The sequence below is a fragment of the Ptychodera flava genome, chromosome 21 (genome assembly GCF_041260155.1).
Source record: "Ptychodera flava strain L36383 chromosome 21, AS_Pfla_20210202, whole genome shotgun sequence".
In the NCBI taxonomy this organism is placed as follows: domain Eukaryota; kingdom Metazoa; phylum Hemichordata; class Enteropneusta; family Ptychoderidae; genus Ptychodera; species Ptychodera flava.
Genome location: NC_091948.1, coordinates 29,669,533 through 29,689,806, shown reverse-complemented (window position 1 = coordinate 29,689,806; position 20,274 = coordinate 29,669,533). Strand labels below are relative to the sequence as shown.

Here is a 20,274-nt window from a genome sequence, read left to right as displayed (position 1 = left end):
TCTGAATGAAATGGCTCTACGCTAACCAGCTGGCTAGCTGCCCCGATGTACACATACAGGGCTCGAAATTAACTCTTTTCCCTGGTAGTCCCATTGGGCTACCATTTTCTAAGGGAACGAGCACAATTAACGCAGGGGGGCTGGAAGAGAAAATATGTGGTGCATATATTTTTTACTGGCCCCTCTAACACCAGCAAACATTTTAGTGGCCCCCAATCAACGGCAACAAAATTTTTGTGGCGCCCCTCCCCAAAAAAGAAAGATTGCATAGGTACAAAGTTGTACACATATATATAATCCTAATAAATTTTAAATGCATGATTGCACAAAGACATAGTTGAAATTCGCAATTTGGTCAGGCTACGTTCGTGCCAACACCGTCACTGCAAAAGAGAGGTTGGCCACAGGCGCCCATGTGTTGGGTAGTCTGCTAAATCGATCGATTTTCTACTTGATCTATCGATCCCGTGCTCGATCTGCCCACCACTGCAACCACCACTTCAATCTAAATGCAGTAGCGGACAGATCGAGCAGGAAATCGATCGATCTAGCAGACTACCCAACCCACGGGCGCCTGTGAGGTTGACTGAGTACTGAGATTCCTGTGATAGTTTGTTTCGGCTGAAAATTGCAGGAATGATTCATGCGACAAGTTTTAGGAAACTTATCGAGCAATACGTAATACTTAGAGTTGAAAAAGTGAAGCCTAGGCTGCTGCCACGCGTGGGCTGCCAGTGTTGCAGAGATACAGAACGTACTCCCAGATTCATGCGCCCTCTTGTGAGCGAGACTGTGCGAGATCCACTTGTTTATGTGAGAATAACACCATTTGTGTTCAATGTGTGCATGCTCATTCCTCTTTGTTCAGAGTTGCTGTACTTTCTCAGAGCGCTCACTTTCGCCTTTTTGAGCCTTTGTCCGTTTTCAACCTTCACATATTTTGTGAATTCAAGAATTCTCCTAGTAAGGTGACTTAGAATAGTTCAGAATTGTTTCTTGTCAAAATGGCCACTTCTGGACAACAAACTCGTAAAGACAATGAGACAGAGCAGGAGGAGCAGCCGTATGAAGCAGCGCAATGCAGGAGGCAATATCCGGGGCTTCAACTTCAAGGGACTGTCGGCCTAAGCAGCCCGTCTTCAAAGTCTCGACACGTAAAAGAGTTACAAACAAGCACGTAAGCGCTCAGACATTGGCACTAAGGTAAAGCATCAATTGGACTCTGCAACCTCCCAAGTGGCAAGTGCAGGAGATATCTTACCAAATCGCCGAAGTAATGCAAATTGTCAAGACAAAGGACTGTGCGCAACCGTTGCGCGTTTCAAGATTTCGTTGAACAATTTGTCGTGTACTTTTCGGACATTGCTGATCTGTAATTTCTGACTTACATTGACCACTAGTAAAAGCAACTTCAGTGGTGTGGATGCTACATGCCTTTCGACCGGCCTCGCTGGAACTGTGACATTGAATGCTCCGAGGACTGGATCCCTACCTCTCCAAGACATGTCTCGGTAAGTTCTTCGCATCAAACTTTCAATTTTGATAACACAACATAATTTCTATTGAAAAATAGTAGTGAGTAGCTATATCTTTCGCTGTGACGCAGAGCTATCGTATCATGAAATAAAGCAACGTGCATTATATGTATGTAAAGTGCTAAAGTATCTTTGTGCAAAGTTTGAAAGAAATTGGTTCAGATTATATGTTTGAGCGTGGAGCTAAACAAGGACCTGTGTTAGGGTGACCGGACGAGAGGCCCTCCTATTCCCTACAATGGGGCTGACACAAGTTTTCTGAGAGTGAATGCTCGAAATCGAAGGCATAAAGGGGGACCCAGGTAGTTACGAATTGTACAAATTCACCTTAAGTATGCAACAGTTGTGCACATTTATGTCTATGAACAAGGTAATGACGTGAAAATCTTGAAGTTTATGAACACATTTTGTCAACAAATGTCAGAGGGGACGCCATCTTGGAAGTCGTCTACTCGCACGCGAACGGTCACTATGAGAGATCGCGTGAACGGAAACACTTGCATTTCACAGTGAATGTTGTGAAGACTAGGAAGTCAAGATGAGTGCAAAAATTTCCTAAAAAGGTTTTTTTTCTTCCGAGAAACTGCTGACGAAATTTTTACTTTGAAACGGCTATGACTTTTGGCATCATTTTCCAGGAGGGAAGGAATGGCCATGCGGGCAAATTGTACCTTAGATATTTTTCTACTTGTTTTGTGCTCTAAAAAAGCTCAGCTATGCAGCGCAAATTAGCGCCCACGGTTTTTCCAAAGCAGGAAGTAAAGTTCGCAATAGAGCCGTACTTGAACAACGTGCTTTTTCACCGGTACGCACCTGTCTCTGACCAGAAACAATGGCTTGTATCCATGATACTGTAAACACAAAGGTCAGCGTGAGGACAATCTTCCATTTTCTTTCACTGGGACTTATCAACCCATACAATATTCTCACAGAAATAATTTGGAAACTATCAATGCACCTTTCACCAGACTCATTATTGTACAGTTAGTCATCTTTGAGCCATTTTAACAATATTTGATCCGATTTTTGGTCATATTGTCTCATTATTCCTCATTACAATATTCTCAGGGAAAGAATTTGGAAACTTTGATTTTCCAGAGGCTGCCAAATTGTGATCATGCTAAATAGCTAAATTATTTTTTCAGATTTGGACTTTGTACCAACACTTTCAACAGGTGCCATCAAGATTTTGGCAAAAAATTTCAGTTTTAAAAATCGTCCGGTCACCCTACCTGTGTCGATGAAGTTGAATCTTTATGCCCCACCGGACGACTAACATAAACAACTATCCTCTTCAAACAGTTCCCAAGCTAATCTCCGCATTATTACATGTACATGTACTACCGTAGTACAACCATGGAGGCTACCTCCATGGTAAACAGATAGTGTCCAGTCATTCATTTCACCATAACTTATAAACAGTACGGTAGTTTACAAACAAACATTGAGGATTTTGTAAATTGGATGTGTTAACGTGTATTGCAACCATTTAACTACATAAGCTGTGGAAACGCAGCTATCTGTGGTGGGGTAGCATGCGTATACATGCGGGCCATCAAATTCAAAAGGTCAACCCCACCACAGTTAGCTGCCAGGTGCCTCGTAGCAAAAATGGGTAAATTAATATTACTACGACCAAAATATACCAAAGTGGGTTTTTAGAGCTACTTTATAAGACAGATAAGCTTATGCTTGAACAGATCTAATCATACTCTGTAATGAGACAGTGTACATGTACTATTGCCAACAGTTGTGTTCGTGTTTACATGTACTATATGATTGTTCTGTCCTGAGATGGATTTCTAGAGATTAGTATTATCCCTTTTCCTGCCAAGTCCATATTTCACCATAAGGTCAAGATAGTTAAAATTAATGAAACACAACGTATTCCATATGATGTATTTTAACATAATACTGTACATTTGAAGGCCGTTGAAAACATAATACTGTAAAGTTGATTTTTTTGGGACAAAAGATGCTATAACATACCAAGCCAAGTGGGTGAAAATACGTCATGTTTTGGCTCAATACCGCTTTTTACTGACTTGGCTGATGGGGAAGTGATACAGTTATCACTGTCTGGCAGGAAAAGGGTTAATTAACCGTCGTTTCGTGAATTTTTGAATTTAAAATAAAATCAGGTATTTTTAAACTTGCTCAGAGTGAACTCCTAGTAAAAATATATAGTGCAGATGTAATGACTTAAACATTTGAGCGCCAAAGTAAATTTTTGTCGCCTTTATGAAATGTAACCCCAGTCATATTTTTTCAGATTTTTGCCAAAATTTTGAAGAAAAACTGTAGCCAATGAAATGTGATGTCCATTCAGTCAAAAATTATCAAAATGATTACAAAAAAATCATAAAAACTGGTAAAATGATGCACTAAAATTTTGGTGGGAAATATTACAGTGCTCAAAGGGTCAACAAAGAAGTGAAATCTATTGTTATCAATACAAAATACTAATTTGGGATTGCCCTGTGTGGAAGTTGGTTGACAGTTAGTCATCAAATATGTAAGGAGAATGAAATCATGGATGTTCAAGTAATATTTATTTTACTTTTCCTTTCAGGGACACCATGCATAACATCAGCAGGGTAGAGACATGGTGCTGTCTATGGACCAAAGGTTAGTACGGGATAGGGAATGTTGCCCAGGAGCCCTGGGATCAAGGTGGGTGGGTACCGTGGTTTGGGATGGTGGGGTATATGATATTGGGCCTTGGAATTGATATTATGAGGGATGGGGAAGATTTGGAGGGGCGATGTTTGTGAAACTTTCTTGAAGTATGACTGTTTCCTGTAAATGATGTTCTTGTTAATATTGCAAATCTATTCACTGTATTTGTAAAATGACACAAGATGCCATCCCAATATTTTCTAACAAATTATTTATCCGTAATTAAACAAACAAAAATTTATATCATGTGTTTGAGCACCATTCGGAAAATTTCCATAAACTCTTTTTTTGTATATTTATTCATTGTTTGGCATATTGAAACAAAATTCTATTGAAAGTGCCACATCATACTTTTACTTTTTTATGTCACTCCTCATAAATTTTTAAAAATTCAAAAATTACAGTAAACCATCGATTATCCGAACGTCAATTATTTGAATTGTTCGGTTATCCGAACTCAATTCATGTCCCCCAAACTTTTGTGTGTTTACATTGCGTTGGGCAAAATGCATTTTTTGTGTGGCGATCGTAAAGTGTCGGCGAGTACGTATATCACACTTCAATAAAGTTTTCTCTTTCAACAACCATACCGCTTCTTTGTCTGTCTTAATTGTTTATTGTTGCATGTGCATTAACGTACAAAATGATTTCAGAGAGATGATAATGATACGAAACTAGAAACAATCACAGTGACTTGACAAGTTTATCAAACCTGCCGCCTCACATAAAGGCACGGCTACCGACGACATCCAATTTTAAAGAGGTGTGATTGATAACAATGAAGTGAAACTGTCATTAAGGCTGTCAATCAACATTGTCGGCTTGACGTAAAAGTCAAGATGAAGTCGGCATCGTCTCCAGGACTGAGTAAAGTGCAAAAGCTGTTAACCGCTGTAAAAGGCCGGCAACAGGTCCATCGGCCAGATGAAACAAAAAAGTCAAAATGGCGTACCGATCTCTGATGTGCTGAGAATAAAGAACTGTCAAACACCTTGCTCGTTCAAGTGTATAAATTGAGACGGTGAACATGAGAATTTTCATTCGATTATCAAACAGCCTTCTGGTTACATCGAATTGATCTCAGCAACTTACGCCATGTCATCGAAACCCGCTTCCATGAAACGTAAACGCAACGTGCTTGACCTTGACACGAAGCTGTCAATCATCGACCGGCTGGAACGCGGTCAGACAGCAAGCAAGTTGGCTGTCGAATATGGTGTTGGTAAATCAACGATCACCGACATCAAAAAGGCAAAGTCAAAGCTGGTTGACTTCGCCGGCAAGATGGACTCTAGTGCTGGACTAAAGCGAAAGATCATGAAAACGGCCGATGATGAAAAGTTGGAGAAATCAGTCTTCACTTGGTTTACGCAAGAACGCAGCCAGGGCACGCCTCTTTCCGGTCAGATCATCATGGAAAAAGCCAAGTGGTTTGACGAGAAATTAAATGGAGACAAGTCAGCATTCAAAGCAAGCACCGGTTGGCTGAAGAATTTCCAACTGCGACATGGTATACGACAGATTTCCGTACAGGGTGAGAAACTTTCATCGAACCAGTCTGAAGTCGAGCCGTTCATCAACAAACTCCAGGAAATTATACAACGAGAAAACTACACAACAGAGCAACTCTAAAACGCCGATGAGTCTGGTCTTTATTGGAAACTTCTACCCAGAAAGACATTAGCTGCTGCTGCCGAGAAATCTGCACCAGCAGTCCTGAATGCTGGGGATGGTAATTTGAACAGCGCCCTCAGAAAAATAGCCTCGTTTTCATTTCAAAACAAAGGTCGCAGTAGTACGCAGGGGTCACACAAGCATGGGTCGCCTAAACATGCCTACATTCACGCTATACCGCGGACCTGAGTGAATGTTATAGGTAATATGTGTTTTTTAGGAATTTGTTTCTGATATAAACAGTTTGTCATGTAAAAATAAACCTACCTTCAAAAGATTGTCGATGTGTATACTGAGTAGTTTCTGTTGCATAACACGATTTGGGTCTGTCTATGAAGGAGAAACGGGGCTAGTAAATGGTCTTCCGGGTCTTGAACACCGATCAAATTTCAGCAGTGTCTTTTTCAGTAACAATTGATTGTGTATACCAATTTTTAACTTCACAGAGCTATTTTACTGGAAATGGTACACTTTTCAATAGACCCTTGGCGAAACTTCGTCTAAAAATTTCACCTATGATGCCGTTTTCTAGTACTTGTTACAGTGGGCATTATACATTCACCACAGATTAGATGGCCTCTACAAACGAGAATAATTTTGTTAACTACAACTACAGTTCTTTAGTATATTTTTTTCTCAGAATTTTAGAATTTATAAATTGTTTTATGTATCTTTAAGTCTGTTTCTATACATAGGAAAATGAGAGCAACTTTACACATCGTTTTCTACCTTTGATAGTGATGCGGTATATTGATTCGATCAATGTGGTTTAATGATATGGAGAAACATGGCGAGACACCGGTGAATCGATAGTGCTTTGACCCTGGTCATGTGATCTGGGTCCCCGGGAAAGAACCGGTTATGTGTTGGAGCTATTTATCCCACATATTAATTTGATAGTAGCGATTGTTCATCAACTAGAGATGCTAGTATGGATATGTTGTGGTCTGAACTTTGAGTGGTTTGTTGGTCAGACCGTTCGTGTTTATTTTATCCTCGTGCTTGATTTGTGCCTGAACGAGGATGTCTCTTAAGTTTTTATTCCTTTTGTATGCTATGATAGGTTTTTCTGGAAAAACTTTGACCAGTGTTTGATCGGCTTCTATTATTTCCAATTTTTGTTAGACATTGTTTGATTTGCCTGGTTTGATGAATGGACTGAAGGTCGTTGTGTAAACCAGTTTTGTTCTTATGTCATATTCCTCTTATCTTTATCGGTGAGGTATCGTCGATGGTTGGTGAGATTAACATCTTTCTTTATACGAGATATATCTTTTTTTTCTATAATCTTGTTGTTGAAGTTTGCGTGTGAGAAAGTTGACCTTTTCAATGAAGTCCATGTCGTTGTTGCATGTGCAAGCATATCGGAGAAGTTCACCTTTAATGAAGCCTTTGAAAGTGCCGCTCGGGTGACACGAATTTCTCAATAAATATTGGAACGTGTCGGTTGGTTTTGTGTTGGTTAAATTAAAAAGAAAATTAATAAGTTCTGAATTCAATATACTGCAAAGACAACAGCTTTATTCTAAATAAACCTGAAGTTTGATCAATACTTAAGCCTCAGAGACTTGACTGCAACAAACTGAGACAAATCAGACACGAAAATTACGTCAAAAAAGTTAAAAGTGAACAACCATGAGGTCACATGCACAAGTTTTTCTATGGGAAGCCCGGCTGGAAGCTTCGAAGCCATCCTCGGACTGTGATGACCCTGAAAAAAAAAAGAGGAAAATAATTAAAAACAACTGTGACACGAATTTTACGTATTACAACCTAAAAGTGTCACTTGATGATAGTTTCCCCAAAAAAGTAACATTTGACCTAAAAATACGCACATTTTGGGGATTTATTTCACTATGAGCGTATGCGAGTACACAGTGTACGTGTAAACGTACAGTACACTAATGTTGATTTGGCGCCATATTGGATTTTCGCGGCAAAACACAGCGGCGAACTTTGCCGCCCAACATCAAATTCCTGGCATGAACAGACAAAATTCTGCGGTAAAAAGCTAATTTATAGTATAATTCCACGAACTATGCTTGATTTTGGGCCTTAATTTCATGCTACCGTAGTTGGTACAGCAACACAAGTCCGCGCTCGACATATAACATCGTACTATGAAAATCGCAAAAATCACTTTAATTTTTCAAACAGAGCCCCGAAAAGTCACTTACCTTCTCAGAAAATCCAATTGAAGAGATGAAGTTGGTCTCCAATGATAATTATCGGCGAAAAAATGAGGATTTGGGAGCGACTGAAAAACTGTGTTAGCCAGCCAACGGTCACAGTGTAGACTGAGTTGCTGAGTGCCGTTCGAAAGGAAATGGCATTTGCATATGCAAATTGCACCCCTAGCGTTCAGACTGCAGGCTACAAACATCAGCAAAGATCACATCACAATATGGGCTGTGCGAACGCTGCCGGTATGCACAGACTTTCTCCCGTTGTGATCGGCAAAGCACAGAAGCCTAGATGTTTCAAGCATGTCAACATGAACAATCTTCTCTTCAGATATCTCGCCCAAAGAAACTCGTGGATGAGCAGTGAACTGTTTTTGACATGGTTCCATGATGATTTCGTACCGGCAGTAAGGAAGGCATTTACGCGGGAAGCAACTTCAAGAAAAGGCGCTGCTGTTGCTTGACAATGCCCCGTCTCATCCAGGTCTGGACCAGCTTCAAAGCCAAGACAGGGTGATCAAGTGCCTTTTCCTGCCGCCAAATACGACACCACTACTTCAGCCGATGGACCAAGGTGTACTCAACGCAACAAAACGTCACTACAAAAGCAAAATGCTGCGGAAAGTCATCATAGAAAACACAAAGATGTCCCGATCACTGAGTGCATCAAGACGGTCAATTTGAAAGACGCATGTTATATGATAGCTGAATCGTGGAATGATCTCAGTGAAATGACTCTTGCCAATGCTTGGCATAAACTCAAGTTAGACCTCAATGATGAAGAAACACAGTCAGCGGTCCAGCCAAGCAACAGTGAAACCTGTGATACCAATATTGCCGACATCACCGATCGCCTGACACCAGAAGATCGAGATGAAATCGAACATTGGTTTCAGACAGACGAAGGCGATCCGGGTCTCCAGACTTTGGACGACGAAGCTATCATTCAAGCAGCAACTTCAGCGACAGACGCTGATTCTCCGCTTACGGAAGACGACGACAAGGAAAACAACGACCCTTGTGAACCAGTGCCGTCACACAGCGAAGCAGCCAACATGTTTACGCGATGTTTGACATGGTTAGAAGCGCAGCCAGATTGTGACCCGACACAGCTGTTACTTCTCCGCAGTTTGCACAAGAAAGCTGTCCAAAGACGCCAGCAGTCCAGCAAGCAGAAATCCATCTTTTCATTTTTCCAGAAGACGTCAAAGCAGTAAGGTTGAACAGTGCACTATCATTCCAGTAAAGTGAACATTGACACAATCAGAGTTTCTTTTTAGTAGTGAACTTTACTCTACACTCTCAAATTATTTTGAGTTCATAACGATGCACTTTCCTATTTTCATATCCGAACTGATCGCATATCCGAACAAAAAGTCAGTCCCCCTAGGTGTTCGGATAATTAACGGTTTACTGTACTACTGTCCCATTCAAAACTTTACCATATTACTATTTATTTGACCAAATTTGAAGAATCTCCCTTACACCAAAGCTTCCCCCGATTGATTTCTATGTGTTTGACCAAATTCCCTGTGTTATTTCTTTATTTATTCACTGTTTAGTACCAAAAACCAACAGACTGCCTGACAATGCCACATATTACCTCATTTAAGCATCGATCAATTGTCAAATATTCTTTCACACTTCAATATTTCCCACAAGAACTACCAATACCTAATTCAAAACTGTTATAAATTAATGTTTTGCTGTTAAAATTTGGAAGACTCCTCTATACCAAAATTTCCCTACTTACCCGGTCATTTGTCACTTCAAAAAACCAAATCATAACATGAAAATGCCACAAGATGCCTTATTTTATGCAATAATTATCACAAATTTGGCCTTTTTTTCACAAGTGTAAAAAATAATTTTCATTGATGAAATGTCATGATCCTCCTGAATACCAAATTTCCCCACAAAATGTGACTTGACTTTTTCATCTTTATTTTTATCAAAATATAAAACCAAATTATAAAGAAAATGCCACATAATGCCTTAATTAATGCAAATATTTCATTCCAATATGATTGTTCCGTGCTCAATATTTCATTTACTTGACCCTCTGTCTAAAAATTCCACAAATTGCAATTCATGATTCATGATTGATACAACAAAATTGAAAATAAAATATTCATTGAAAATTTTCTGTGCAATAATTTCCCCTTATTTTCATGAATTAAAATAATTTTGAAAAATGTTTTGAAGAATACCTACTACTATTATTTACAATTGGCATTATGAACAAAATAATTTTGGTAAGATTCTGCATCATACCCTTTGTTATTATTTACATTATCTTGACCATGTAACATAAAATTGTATCTGAAAAATTCTAACAATATGCCTTTAAACAATTGATGGTTAATGTTCTGCAAAATTCCATGCAATAATTGACCATATTTCTAATAAACTTCATACACATTTGAATAATATATTTTTATTTTTATAAACATTCTGGCAAAACTTCCCTGTGCATGTGGGCCTCATTTGTCACAAAAAATGTTGCACAATGTATGGATGCATGGCTAAAGCTTTGTGATTGGTGTGACTGTACAGTATAGTGGATTTCTTGCGATATTTTTGGATGTGACTGTCAATCATGACAATGGGTAACATTGAGACACCTGGCTCTTATTGAATATTTGTCAGCCTACATTGATATACATATCAATGTAAAGTATTCAATAAAAAAGTTAAGGGTCTCTTTTGATCATGTTGTTATTGTTGCTTTGACTTTATTTGTGTAGCTTCTCAAATTGTTTTTGAAATTGCCCTTGTAAAGTGGTTGGCGATTACACCCTCAGACATCGCCTGATTTCCTTGCGCTGTACATGTGATACCATTTGCAGAACTTTAAGCATACATCCGGCATTGGCGACATATCTATTTCAATTTGTTCATTGTTTTGGCATGTTTACCCTGCTAAATTTTGAATGTTCAATTTTTCAAATTCACATGCACATTGATAAATTTATCTGCAAATTTTCCCATTTACATTAACCATCAATTGACAAATGTTACTCTTTAAATTTTTTTAGCATTTTTCATAACCCATCATAAACGTCCCAAGTTTCCCCGTGACATTGCGTAATTTACTTTTGGCTTGTTATTTTTTAAATATCTTAAATTTTGACCCTGTCACATTTATAAAAACCCAATGAGATGATGCAGGATCTTCCCTCAGTTCAATCATCAAATTAAATTTCCCAATTCATTATTTGATTGTGCATTTTATCTGAATAATTTTGTCGTTCGGCTTATTTCAACTAACTTACTTACTCTAAATTGTAGAAAGTCATCAAATTGAAATGGACACATTCACTTTATTATGACCCCCTAAAAATGTGTAATTTGGCCCATTTGAATTAAATTTCCAACCTGATAACTCTTAAGTGCTGAAAATATTTGTAATTCATTCATCACACAAATTGTCTTATGTGGCATTTTCACCCGTCCCAACCTGAAGGATAATTTTACATAACTCAATGTTTCATTTGGTACAAGTCTGGTTCCTCCTGCTCCTGCTTATATGCGAAATGTTCAAATTAAATTTATTATCAGTGGATATTTATAGCTGTCAAGGTCATGTGGCATTTTCATGTTCCCTGCCATTGAACTTTATGAAGTCAATTTTTAATCATGATGCAAATGAATGACATCACTTGACCCATTCTAATTCCACCATTTGTGATATGTACTATTCTTAAAAATTTGATTGTCCCTTGAACATACAAATTCCCCAAGGTAATGTGGCATTGTCACCAGTCTCATTATCCTGTAAACTTTACAAAGTCCCTTTTGATTTCATTTGACATTGTTTGGCCTATATCAACTTCAAAACACCTGATATGTGAAGTGTTCAAATTTAATTGATTGTCCATTAACATTTACAATGCTCAAGGTGATGTGGCATTTTCACCCACTTTCATTTAAAACTCATGTTTAAAAATTACATCATTGCATCAACGTTGCCTCAAAATAAAATTCATCCCAATTTAATTGACATTCTGTTTCCCCTTTATTCCCCTGCCAAATTATTACATAAATATACAAAACTCTTGATACTCTTCTGTTTTGCAATATGACCCTATGACACCTATTTTACATAACCCAATTATTGTTTGAAAGCAAACACCCTAATTTATTCCCCAAATAAAAAATTTGTTTTCACATTTTTTTGATTTGCCCTATCTTAAACTGACTTTTCATTTATTGTGTCATACTTACAGAAAGTCTCACAAACATCAGGGGATTGATTGTATTTGGGTAATTAGGTAAGAGGGGTGGGTTAGGGGTTGGGATTGTTTTGTTTTCTCTGCAGGATAGAAGTCGTATGGTTTAAAGAAGAAGAAGAAGAAGAAGAAGAAGAAGAAGAAGAATCAAGTGGCACCGCCGAAGATGATATTGGAACAATTATTTTGAATTTGTTGATTTGTATGACAATTTATTTGTTAATTAAATATGTATATTAAATAAAGGCACACTGCCCATCTCTTTCCCTACTCTAGGGATCTCTTCTTCAGTAGAATTTTCGGCCATGAAGGAGGTAAATTATTTCCAAAAGTCAGGACCCAAAAACGGAACACAGAAAACTAAACTATGTTATTTTGTGTTCTGGAGCTGCCTGCAGAATATTGCTTTTTTTTTCCTCTCAAAACTGAGGTTTTTTTTGTTGTTCTGTAGATGGCTCAGTGTATTTCATTTGGACATCTGTATAACTTAGTTGCCATTTAATACGTTCAGGCCCCAAAAGAGACCACCAAAAATATACAAATCAATTTTTCAGAGACTTCATAGACTTTGAACTTGGTACGGATGTTGATTGTCATACGTTAATGCATGAGTAATGGCGCCACTGCATGTTTTAATATTTGCACAGCACATAGGCACAATAAATATCTAGGCACAATAAATATCATGGCATTCAACGTTCTCATCAAGGCGGAGACTTGAAAAGTCTGTCTGAAACTTGTACATTTTTCGTTTGGCCGAGGTCAAGCTGTAGAACTTTCGGTTTCTAAATTAATACAGTTTGGCATTTGATTGACATTTCAATGATGCATACAGTCAGCTTGATACGGGTATTATTTAGTATTAGCCTCTGTGCTAGGCAGTGCAAATCTGCTGGTACCCCGAGTATGACAGTATATTTATCATTGGCAAATGTTAATATTTGTCAAAGACCACATGACTGCAACTGAAAAGTGCAATTCGAAAATCCACAATTGGCATTTTGGCATGAAATTGATATAAAATTTGTCTCACTTAAAAAAATTTATTTTGACAAATTGATATCAGATTTCGTAGACACTGGCTATACTGGTAGTAGGCTTAATCAGACTTATGTAGGGGAGATGTTGTACCCTCCACGGCAAAGTCCAAAAACTGCAAAAATCACTTTAGACTTAGTTGAAAAAGTCATTAGTCCCCATGGACACCGTCCGGGAGGACTTATAGGTTTGGTCATGTTAGTGCGTGCGTGGGTCCGTCCGTCCGTCCGTTCACGCAGATATCTCAGACATGCCCAGGTCAATTTCTTTCAAACTTTGCACAAGGATAGTACCCTACCCCATACAGATGCATGTCAATTTGTTTCACAATGCAATCAACTGTTAGAGGACTTTTTAGTTTTCACCTCCATAGACTCCCATGTATAAGGCAGTCTCCATAGACTCCCATGTATAAGGCAGTCCATAGACTCCCATGTATAAGGCAGTCCATAGACTCCCATGTATAAGGCCAAGAAAAATAAAAATTTAGTTTCTCATTGTATTCATATTGCAAAACGGATGCAGTGACACAGTTTTAAGTGCCCACGGATGAAGTCCAGGGGGCTTATAGATTGGGTCATGTCCGTCTGTGAGTCCATCCGTGAGTCCATCTGTTCACGCATATATCTCAGATATTTTGACAAAAATATCACGTGACCTTTGACCTCAAATATATATATATGTCCATAAGTCGATAACTACAAGTGCTACACCCTTCATATATGGTATGATGGGACAGCTTATGACGCCACATATTGTACCTCATTAATTATGCACAAATCTAATTTTGAGCGAGCCAATAGTGCTAGAGGTCTGATTTTTGGTATATAGGGATAACTTAGCAATACAATTTTTTTTTCAAAATGTCACGTGACCTCGGTGACCTTTGACCTCAAATATACATATTTGTCCATAACTCAGTAACCACAAGTGCTACTACCTTCATGTATGGTATGATGGGACACTTATGACGCCACATATTGTACCTCATTAATTATGTGCATATCTAATTTTGAGCGAGCCAATAGAGCTAGATGTCTGATTTTTTGTATATAGGGATAACTTAGCAATACAAATTTTTTGACAAAATGTCATGTGACCTCGGTGACCTTTGACCTCGAATATACATATTTGTCGATAACTCAGTAACCACAAGTGGTACACCCTTCATATATGGTATTATGGGACACCTTATGATGCTTCATACTGTACCTCATTATGCATATATCTAATTCTGAGCAAACCCATAGAGCTGGATGTCTGATATTTGGTATATAGGGATAACTGTGGGATAGAAATTTTTTGACCAAATATCATGTGACCTAGATGATACGTTTATATCGATAAATACGTAACCACAAGTGCTATGTCCTTTATATTTAGTAGGATGGGAGACCTTATGACAACACACGCTTTACCTCACTAATTATGCACACATCTAATTCTGGGCAAGGGAATAGCGAATAGCGCTAGAGGTCTGATTTTTGGCATATAGGGATTAATTAGCAATACAATTTTTTTTCAAAATGTCACGTGACCTTATGACCTTTGACCTTGATTATACATATATATGCATAACTCAGTAACCACCCTCTATACCCTCCAATTCTGATAGGATATTAGACCTTAAGATGTCACATCTTGTACCTCATTATTATGCACATATGTATTTCTTGGCTGGCCAATACAGCTAGAGGTCTGATCTTTTTTCCCGATTTAGAACCATAACTTAGACATGCCTCATGTGTTTCAAATTGGGAACAACGACATAGACCTATGTGCCCATAGATCTCAACATATACACTCCAGTGATACTTCTTAATGACCACATTTCCCTGCCCCATCAAGACTAATACTCCTATTACAAGTGGGGACTATGTCATTGTCAATGACTTGTTGATACAGGGACATGTTTGAAAGTTTGCCTCGGTGAGATAAAGTCATTTATACATATACGCAGTGCAGATTTGAACGTCATGGAAAGCAACAATTGTTTGAAATCAAAGACTGACAACCATCTAGAGTTTGGTCATATTATTATCACAACTCTATTCTTACTCGATAATGGACTACCTGTCCTAGCACACAATTGTACATATTTTCAGAGTCAATTCTTGATTTGTTTTCATTTGTTTGAGTAACAATTTTGTATTTGTTCTATCTTGTCTATTTGACGATACCGTTACACTTATGTATTATAAAAGAGAAGCAAACCATAAATAATTATTAGTTATGTTTGTATCATTTTAGTCCCTGCAGATGAAGTCTGGGGGAATGTTAAGATTGGGCTCTGTCCATCTATCTCTCTGTCCACCCTACACACACATAGATATCTCAGACATTCCTGGCCCAATTCTTATCAAACTTGGCACAAGGATAAAACATAATACCGTCTGGGGGGACTTATAGGTTTAGTCATGTCTGTGCATCTGTCCATGCATCCGTCCGTTCACGCAGATATCTCAGAGAAGCCTGGAGCAATTTCATTTAAACTTGGTACAAGGAATACTTCATATGTCATACATATGCACATTGATTTGTTTTGTGATACAATCCAATATGGCCGCCAGGCGGCCATTTAATTATGATTTTTTCGTGTGCAGAGCCATAACTCAGACATATTTCAACCGATTTTATTCAAAGTTGGTACCAAGGACATTGACCAATGTCACAGATATGCACATTGATTTGTTTTGTGATACAAGCCAATATGGCTGCCGTGCAGCCATTTTATTAAGATTTTTTATGTACAAAGCCATAACTCGGGCATATCTCAATCGAATTTATTCAAAGTTGGTACAAGGACATTGACCTATGTCATAAATATGCACGTTGATTTGTTTTGTGATACAATAGAAAATGGCTGCCATGCAGCCATTATTTATGACAATTTTCATGTACAAAGCCATAACTCAGGCATATCTTAACCGATTTTATTCAAAGTTGGTACAAGGACATTAACCTATGTCATATATGTACGTCAGTTTGTTTCATGATATGATCCAATATTGCTGCATGGCAGCCATTTTATTGCAAGTTTTCATGTCCTTAGCCAAAACTCGGGCACGTCTCAACCAATTTTATTCATTGATTTTATTCAAACTTAGGACAAGGACACTGACCTATGTCATACATATGCACATTGATTTGTTTTGTGATACGATCCAATATGGCCACTGTGTGGCCATTTTTGTACGATTTTTTCATGTCCAGAACCATAACTCAGACACATATCAAGCGAATTTATTCAAAGTTGGTACGAGTACATTGACTTATGTCATACATATGTACATCGATTGGTTTCATGATATGGTCCAATATGTCCACATGATGGCAATTTTTTATGGTTTTTTCATGTCAAGAGCCATAACTCTCGCAAGTCTCAACTGATTTTATTCAGTTGGTACATGGACATTGACTTATGTCATACATATACATTGTACATGTTGATTTTTTAAACAGTAAGATCAAATATCGCTGCGTTGTGGTGATTTTGTTACGATTTTTTCATGTACAGAGCCATAACTCAGACACATTTCCACCAGTATCATTCAAAGTTGGTACAAGGACATTGACCTATTTCATACATATGCTCGTTTCATGTCATTTAGCAGTATCATGTCAATTATTGAAGTTTCGTAATTAGGCTGTTATGTTAAGAAATACTGCATCAAATTTCATGAAATTTTGTACAGATGTTAAGCTCACATTGCTTTAACATTGAAAAAGGCATTTATCAGTGTCATTTTAATTAATTTGTAATCACATATCTATTGAACTTTCCTAATTAGAGTGATATATCCACAAATACAACGTCAAATTTGATGAAACTCGATACAGATCTCATAGTGTTGATCTCATAGTGTTGTAAATACTGCATCAAACTTTATGAATATGGTATGGATGATAATCTGTTACTGTTAGGATAGTATGCAAAAATGTTTTGCAACATCCTGTTCATTAATTCCTAGTTGATTCATTTAATGAATGACCTTTAGGATGGTGGCCTACATTGGTTTTATGTTTTCATCACCATGGAACTCATTCTTGGTCATTGAGCGCCATCTGTATCAAAGTATTTTATCACAGACCTAATTAATGAAGAGGACTCTATCCTCTCTGAGGACTTGCAATCAAAGTACCCATTGACAAGTGGGGACTGTGTCATCAACGATGACTTGTTTCTTTCTTAGACCTCATGATTTACATGTCTTGAATGATAACGATTGCTGGAATTGATTTGATGTCATATTGTATACTCTGAATTTTACAAATTAAAGGCACTGTTCGCAATCCCTGGAATCGCCTTTGTTCAAGTCTGTAAGAGGATTATGGAGGTGTGATAGCCTTTTGTTTTTCATCGAAATTGTAATCTGGTGGGTACATTTTCTGATGAGACAATCTGGTGCCAACACAGGCCTTTAACAAATATATCTAATTGACGGAAACTATGTCATTGACAATGACTTGTCTTCTCTTTAGAAAGATGAGATGAGATGCAGTATCCATGGTAACACAATAAAATGAAGATCTATAAATATATACTTTTACATGAAAGGGACGAATGAAATATTAACATGTAAGAGGACAGATATTGAAATTGAAAGTAACTTTTGCAACTTTTGATGTTTTGTATTTCTGGTTTGATTTTCTATGGCAAGAGTAGACATGAATTGTCATCTGATTTTGACAATGGAGTTGTAGATTTTGTATGAGACCTGATACATAGTCAAATGCCCTATTAGGTTTCAATAAAATACCGCATATTAAGCTTTTTTGAATGATTTTCGACAGATTGATACAATCGTTTGTCAACAGTATCAAACACAAATAGATTTCACCATAGCTTTACACTAACATGGAACACAATTTTTATATGAACAGGCTCTTGGATAAGTCTCTTTTGACAAGTTTCTGTTTAAAAATTAGTGAGGAAGTAAAAGCTATTTAATCTTGACCCTGCTTTTACTTAATGTTTTCAAAGCAGGAGCTGTAAACTCAGTGGCAATACTGTGTACAAATAGTGCTTTATGGAAGCAGCAGTTGCTATAAACGCATATGGTAATTTTTTCGAGAGTGCACGTAGAGGGCGTACATCATTGCAATACAGCCACTATGCTTGTCCCTTGTAAATATCAGCCATTAAACACACTGGGTAGACAGAAATGCGCAGTGTACATAGCTACCATTTTAAAACTAGAGAATTAAAATGTTAAAATAAGAGACATTTAATAGCTCATTATGATAACTATCTAAAGTTTTGCCAGGCCAATGCCGAGCGTGAGCGTCCAGCTTAACACCACCGTGCGCTGCCAACGCTAAATATGAAGACAGTCACGGTTGTGGAGCAAGCACACGTCCTTCATTTGCAGATGTACATATCTTCTCTGATGCTTGAAAATACTTCTGAAGAGAACAATAAAAATGGAATAAATTTACATAATCTTGTGAAGTTTGCCTTATGTCCGCGGGAGAGGACTCTTATCACCTCTTTGCCTCAATTTATAGCAGATACAAAGCCTCAACGTTGAAGAAAAAAATGCATTGTTACTGCTCTAGCGAGGACAGTGCATTTGAACGGTGATATCAGTTAATGATAGATTGTTTTTCAGAAAGAAAAGGTAGGAAGTTCCTACAACCTTCTTGAAACTGCAGCCCATCATGCTTCACAGACGGTTCCTCATCAATGACAAAGGTTTATATATATATATATATATATATATATATATATATATATATATATATATATATATATATATATATATATATATAAAACTTGATTGATACACACTACCACACCCAGTTGTTTGGTCCGAACGTATTTTAATGAACTTGTGACACAACGTTTCGCTCCAAAACTGGAGCTTCTTCAGGTGTACTGTATAACGGAAAATACAAAGATCGTGCTTATAAATAAATGCTGTACATTAAGAAAACATTGCTTTACGAAACTTTAAACTGTGGAATTGTTTGAGAAAGTCGATCGATTGGAAATGATGTGTGATTTTGTGAAAAAAGTACCCACCTTTATGTTATGTATGTCGGTGGTGACGTCACCTTTCACGACACGTTATCAGTTATGACTGAGTCTTAGACATGATGAAAGAGTTTGCGCCCTAATGTTGTAAACAGTGCACAATTACAGGTGCCCGGAGTTGCCGGTGTACATGCTTCTCTCTATCTATGCATGTACACCGGCAACTCCATGCACCTGTGTACAACGCTGCATTTTTATTGCGTTTTCGCCGTTGTTTCTTCATCTTTTGAGCAAAGACAAGGAAAAATCTTGTCAACTGCAATTGAGAGCGAAAATGGTGCATGTCAACAGGACCGAAACCCTGCCGCTTCCAGTATGCACCGTGTACCGTAAGATGGCGGCATCATCGATCGCCGACTCGGACGCCATAGTCCAATTACACCATGCACGGTAAAGTCGACGGCGACTTTGTTCATTTTTTCGTGCAAATAGCTCAGTAAAATATTCTGAGAAGATTGAGGCAGTTTCTCTCGCTAAAATTACGTAAAGCTTAGCGAAAAAAGTCTCGCGTGTCAATAGACACCGTACAAGATAAAGAATAAAGCACCTCGTCCGTATTTTAGTGCAAAAAAAAACATTCTTAGAAGCATGAGGGGCCGGTGTGTTTCGCTAAAAAAATCCGGAAATTTGGAGAGCGAGTCCCGCGTGTCAATAGCCAGCTAAGGGACTGGTCATTTTCTCCGGCCTGGGGGGGCGGTGGATTCGTGGGGGGTCACCCTGTTTTTGACTTTGGTGATGGGGGGGTGTCACCATGTTTTTGAAATGCCTAATGGGGGGGTTCAGTGTGTTTTTTGAATTACGACACAGGCTCATCATTGCCTAAAATGCATTGTGTCAGCCACAAATTTCATCATTCCATTGCATTTTTCGGCGCGCCCTTCGGGCGCATAACTTTA

At 38.0% G+C, this 20,274-nt stretch overlaps 1 long non-coding RNA gene and 1 pseudogene across 1 annotated transcript; one reads left to right on the top strand and one right to left on the bottom strand.

Moving 5' to 3' along the window:
- The first annotated feature begins 5,171 nt into the window (after nucleotides 1–5,171).
- LOC139120949 (jerky protein homolog-like) lies at nucleotides 5,172–8,890 on the top strand (annotated as a pseudogene).
- On the bottom strand, nucleotides 7,390–8,205 carry LOC139121973 (uncharacterized). Its single transcript, XR_011549376.1, has 2 exons — nucleotides 8,066–8,205; nucleotides 7,390–7,599 (listed from the first exon to the last, which is right to left on the bottom strand). It is a non-coding gene; the product is annotated as an uncharacterized lncRNA (long non-coding RNA).
- Nucleotides 8,891–20,274: the final 11,384 nt, after the last annotated feature.